Raw genomic sequence first — 6,528 nt, 5'->3', positions numbered from 1 at the left:
ATTATAGCCAATAATCTTCAGCCAAATCATGCATTCTTTGAGTTTAATATTTTTAATTGGGGTGAAAAATAACTAGTTCACAGGGCTGCTTTGAAGCTGAAAAGAGAAATCACTTTCTGGGCTTCCCTGGTGGCGCAGTGGTTGAGAGTCCGCCTGCCGATGCAAGGGACGCGGGTTCGTGCCCCGGTCTGGGAGGATCCCGCGTGCCGCGGAGCGGCTGGGCCCGTGAGCCATGGCCGCTGAGCCTGCGCGTCCGGAGCCTGTCCTCCGCAACGGGAGAGGCCACAACAGTGAGAGGCCCGCGTAACGCATAAAAAAAAAAAAAGAGAAATCACTTTCTGAAAGCATTTTGTAAGTGAACCAGAGCTATACAAATATCATGGATTTACTGTTAGGTGCTGCTTCATATCCTATTTATATAGCAATATGTAGCTTTGACACATTTTGTTCAAGAAATAAAACAGGTTGTATATTATCGCATAATACAAACCTAGATTAATATACTGCAAATTGAATAAATAATAATCTACTTCTAAAATCCACAGGAACGATAATGAGAAAATTTGAATTCAGTTTTCTTGGGTGGTTTTCTGGGATTGATCACTGCTTATTAGATTAAGTTATGTCTTGACTGTAGCAAGTTGTACAGATAAATATTATACAAAATTCTGTTGGTAATGCAAGTTACGTGTAGAGTCATTTATTCATAGGAGTGGAATAAAATTTTTTACCTTAAAAATTATTGTATTTGCCAATTATTGTTTATACTTCTTGTGTAGCTTTGCAAATGACCTACTTTCAGAGACTAACCAATGTCATCTGTTTTTGAAGCATTTATTGGTATCATGTATTCAGTCATATTAGGAGGAAAATAGCAGGGAATACAGGACAGGGTAGATTATTCTGGAAAGATACCATTTTTCTACAAAGGCGGTGCGTGTGTATGTGTGTGTGTGTCTATTGAAATCATAACAGAAAGGGTGCCCCTCATGACAAAGAAAAGATTCTTGGCCAAAAGGGCAGTGGTAGAGATTGCCCAATGGCCAGCTCAAGTTTATTTGCCCTCCTGGTGTATAATTTTTCCTCTTGTTTACCATTGCTATTTTATTCATTGTTGCAAAAAGTTTGATTGTCTATTCAAATGCTTTGCTGCCACTCCCTTATTTTTTTCTGGTAGAAGAACCTCAACATTTTTTGAACAATATCCTCTTTTAGTCTATGGTCATGCAATCAAGCAAAGGCATCTCCTCCACACCTCCCGATCACCACCAGTCTAAGAGGGCCAATTTTGATTGCTTTACCCTAAGTATGGTGGTTCCTCCCTGCCGTGCTTGGTTGAGGCAAAAGATTAGGGTAATTCTGATGCATGAGGAGACAATTCCTGGGATCACTTCTGAGAGAAGTTTCCTTCACTGTTATAATGAGTCCTATGAAGGGAATTTTCCTTTGGTGAGCACATAGATGGCTGTGTAATGAGGAGATGCTTGGAGCTGTGATAGCCTTCAGAGAACAAAGTTGTGGACAGAGGCCAGTATGCTGAAGAGGGGTCCGTGGAAAAAGGGAAAATTCTAGACCCCTGATAACCCTGAAGCGCCACTGATTTAACCAAATCTGGAAACCTCTTGCCTTTAGATTTCTTGTTATGAGAGAGAATAAAAGTCAATATTTTTAATCAGTTGACTTGGATTTTTGTTGCCTGCAGCTGAATTTATACTAATTATAGCAGAAAATTTCATAAACACAGAGGGGAAATTTAATTTTAATCTTATGTAAATATTTACCAATGCTGACAAGATTTTAAAAATACAGAGTCAGAAATATTTGAAGGAAATTTTGTAAGCTTAAAGTTTATAAAATATGAGTTAATATTTCCTTTATTCACTAACTCATTTATTAATTTGGTGAATTTTAATAAGTAATTTTTATATATCTGAATTAGATCAATTAAGAGAGCAACAAAATTTACTCTGGGCACAGTCAAACTGAAGCATAGACACCTTTTCCTTTCTGTGTATTATTCTGCTAATTCTGAATCACTTTCAAACTTACAGCTAAATTACAAGTTTGAATAACTTTAAACAATTATTTGAAGGTAAATTGTTGATGTGCTACTTCATCACTCCTGGACACATTACCGTATTTTTCGTACAAACAAGCATATTTTCTTTGATAGAGTTTGGTCAAGAAGACAATCTTTGTCATTGGTCGCCTCACAGTTGCAACTCTGAATGTTAGTGTCTGTCCACAGAAATAAGTTGGCATGCTGAAGTAGAGAACACCCGAGAATTCAGAACGATTCTGGAGCACTGCATTTCTTCAACTACTCAGGCTGGACCCCTCAGCTGTCCATTCATGAGGCATGGGCATGAAATGACCTATCTGGGATGCTCTAAGGCCTCTACTCCCATCACCACAGACTGAACTGGGAATCAACATTGGGGTCTACGTGCCACACCAAGAGTTCAGTTTCAGAGCCCACTCATGCGTCTTGCAAGTGGTTAGAAGTACATTTACAGAACAGGAGCCTGTAATCACCTTGCACCTCTGTACCAGGATGACTCCAGGTTCCTCTGCTAGTTCTTCTAGCTGTGCTGGTCGGTGAGATGCTGCTCTTCCAGGCTTAAAAATGTGGTCTTTCACTATATTAGTAGCTGAGACATCTGATCGAGCAGATCAATAAGGAGAACCACCCGGTAAGCATGTTGGTAACAAGCTGTCCAACTTACCATGTGAGGCCTTTTTGGTAAAGCCCGGTTTCTCATCCTGTTCTCATGCGACACCAAGAATGGTGACCTCACCGTCCGGGATGGAGTCCTCTGCAGTGTTAGCGCCACACTATATGTGCTTTTGGTGGTCATCCAAAGCTTAGTGGGGTCCTGTTCAGTGGTGTCCACACCATGGGTGGCTCATCAGTCCTCATCCAGGTGTTTCCCAGTGGTTCCCTCTGAACCACTAAAATGCTCTTAAAATGTCCTTAAGACATCCCTTGTCTGTGACGCACGGTCTTTCCTTTTCTTTCTTTTTTGTTTCCTTTTTTTGCTTATTCATGGCAGATTATTATTTTTTTAAAATTACATAGCAAGGTACAGAGAAAAACTGAAGCATTACTAACATTTACGCATTTAGAAATGCTGCCCAACATGAGGACCCTTCCACCACTCCTGGTACTGCGTGTGCTTGTTGCCCCTCTTATTCTGCTTTTAAAATGATCACTGCCTGACATTTTCCCTAAATATCAGGGGCTCATTGTCTTCACTCATTCCATAGCGTTAATTATGATAGTGCTTTTAAGAAGGTGATAGATTATTTGGTAAAGTAGAATTTTACTCTAAAATCTCTTGTGATTTTTCTGTAACGTCTGATGTGATGTGGTCTCTGATCTCTGCACTTCCTGCGTCCCCTGAGGTCCCTGGTCCAGCTCGGCAGTACTTCTGCCTCCCCCCGCCCCTGCCCCCCAGTACTGATGGGCCTCCTGCAGCAGCTCTATCACCCGCTGCCCCAGGTGCAGCGAGCTCTGCTTAAATGTCTAAATATTAATGTCAGTTCAATTAATTGCCAGGTCTGACAGTAAGCATTGCCAAGATGCCTTTTTGTTAAACATGCTTATAATAATATCAAGACTATTATTTTGAAGAGACTCCTCAAGTAGTACAGCCTAATTAAAGTGATACTGAATATCTGTTTTCAGTCTGTTTCTGTCCAATGTTTTTCTCGTAATTAGCCGAACACCCTCTTCACATAATGAAAGTCTTTCAGGCCTGTGCCTACTGGTTCTCAGTAAAGATGCTTAGAATCTTTCTGAAGAGGGATCACAGTACGAAGGAAGAAAGTTAAATTCTTATTGAGGAAAAACCTTCCACATTTCTAAAGAAAGACTTAAATCTGGATTGAAATTAATCAACAAACTGATCAGGTATCTGTATAAAAAATATAGATGTGTTGCCAGATGAGTCTCTGTGTTAAGAGAGAGCTCGTTAGCTACTCTCACACCGAAAAGAACTGAGGATATTAATTGGAAATACAAATCCTGCAAAAAGCACTCTAAGTTAGAAGTCATAATCAAGAGAAACAGAAGAGGGCTTGTCTATAAAGTCAGCGAGGTGCTGTTAAATGGAATTAGACTTTCACACAGAAGGACCTCAGTGCAAACCTGGTTCAACCACTTCCACCACTGACTAGCTTAACATTTCTAGTCTTTAGTTTCTCTATGAAATGGGGGAACACGTAGCAGCCTTGCAGCTTGATATGAGAATTAGACAATTTTCTACACATACACACACAGTTTATTCTATTAGAGGGGGTTAAAAAGTTCAATCCTCATCTCTGAAAGTTATGATCCATATTTCAACATGGTTATCCATTTGTGCAATGGACATTTCTTGAACACCTGGAGCACGTGAATGGCTGTTGTGGTGCAAATTACCAGGTGCTGGGGCATCTGACACGTGGGGGGAGTGAAGTGTGGGTAAATGTTAAGTGTGTCCAGCGCACTTACAACGCTGGACACTGGTTTCCAAAGCAAACACCTAACATGGACCAGCACAGCCTTTCCACCAAGCGGCTCATCAGCTTGCACTCCACACCAGCCTCCAGTGCTCGCATGCCTCTCACACAAAGCTGAGTCTTACCGTGACTGGAAGGCACATCAGGATCTTCCCTCCACCCTCCTTTTTAAAAAATTTTTCTGTGTATTTATTTATTTTATTGAAGTATAGTTGATTTACAGTGTTGTGCTAATTTCTGTTGTACAGCAAACAACTCAGTTATACACATATATGCATTCTTTTTTATATTCTTTTCCATTGTGGTTTATTCCAGGATATTGAATATAGCTCCCTGTGCTGTACAGCAGGACCTCGCTGTTCATGCGTCCTATATATAATCTTCCCCAGAACAAAACACATGTACCTGGAACAGTGGAGCCGCAGAGCACTCAGGGCCCCATGTGACCAGGGAATCTGTGAAACTGCTCCATTTGCCTTTCTAAGCATATTTTGCTTCCCATTTGGTGCATTCTAGGATTTGGGCAAAGAATAGGTATTCTACTGCAACTAAAAATAGGCATCTATTGCAGTACAGAAATCCAAGGATGGCAAGGAATTCAACTCTACGGAAAAGAGTTTGCCAAGGAATTCTCTGCCTGCATCTTCTAATATGTAACTGCTTGATGTCTGACATGACACTGGGGGGACTATGAACGGCTGGAAGTTCTGCGAGTCCTATGCGCCTTGCAAAAGACATAAGACCTGAGCAACTTTTCCATCTTAAGGGGAAGAGGTCAGGGATTAACATCATATGTCAACTCCTCTGTGTCAACTACTATATATCTTTACTATGTATTTATTTTTCACAACAGATCGCCCTGTGGTTTTTATTATTTCCATTTTATAAGTGAGGAAATGAGGTTTTTGAAAGCTAAATAATTGTGAAAAGATCACACAATTTGTAACATTTGCAATATGTCACAGTGTTTTCGTAGAATCCCATCCAAGCTAACATGCCATACCTACCCCAACACTAACTTTGTTAATTTACAGCAAGCACTTAATATCTTAACGTGATTGGATGGATTTTCCATTTAACTGAAAACAAAATTTGAAACTGGAAGAAACAATGTTTATTGTCTATGGACAATGGATAGTTCAGTTTCTATCCATATCTAATTCTAGATTTTGGCTTCCTTTTACAATCCCTGTCCTGCAAAGGACAGTTGCTCAGTCTCTTGACTTAAGTTGCCCTCACAGACTTTGTTTTGGACCAGTTTTAACCTCACACAGCCTCTGAGAGGAAATATCCTATAAAAAAAAAAACCTCTGCCTAGAATCTGAGTTTTGGGTGGGAACAGATTTGCTAGTGCACTTAATCCCATATTCCATGAATGACTAGTCTATTTACTCAATAACATATGCTTCTAACTACATTATTACAGAAAATGTTATGTGCTTTAATTTTTACTAAATAATTTGATAACTAATGACTTATTCTGCTAGCCAGCTTCCAAATTACAATCTGAAACTCTATATGGTAAATATGTAATTAATATGAATAATAGCAATTGAGCAACTAAAGAGACCACAAACTCTTGAAATTTAAATAATAATAATAATAATAATAGACTATGGCTATAATAAAAGGATTATGTTGCTTTAATATGAAAAAAATGTCAAGAAACAGTCTAAAATAGCCACATTAATATTTACATTCTAGGTTCATTTTCACTATATCATTTCTTGCATGTATTTTGACATAATTTCTATTTTAGTAACTGAAATTCAATAGAACATGGTATTTGTATAAATGGCTAGGTCCCAAATGAATCTCAGATGAAATATATTTGATTATATTAATTACAATAGAATTCCATTATCAAAATAGCATTACAAGTTGAAGTTATAAAAAAAAACTTTGAATGGCAACAATCCATTTGAATGAGTAGTAAAGGAAAAAAATTTATATTTACTCTTTCTATTCCTCCACATATGAATTCTACTTACTAACAAACTGCTCAACTACTTTCCCAATAATATT

The 6,528-nt window shown here is 38.7% G+C and overlaps 1 pseudogene; it reads right to left on the bottom strand.

The window, feature by feature from the left end:
- Positions 1-2,082: 2,082 nt before the first annotated feature.
- On the bottom strand, positions 2,083-4,602 carry LOC136133636 (cytokine receptor-like factor 3 pseudogene; annotated as a pseudogene).
- Between the last annotated feature and the right edge of the window lie 1,926 nt (positions 4,603-6,528).

The sequence above is a fragment of the Phocoena phocoena genome, chromosome 14 (genome assembly GCF_963924675.1).
Source record: "Phocoena phocoena chromosome 14, mPhoPho1.1, whole genome shotgun sequence".
Taxonomy (NCBI): domain Eukaryota; kingdom Metazoa; phylum Chordata; class Mammalia; order Artiodactyla; family Phocoenidae; genus Phocoena; species Phocoena phocoena.
This window is presented reverse-complemented; position numbering and strand designations above follow the sequence as displayed.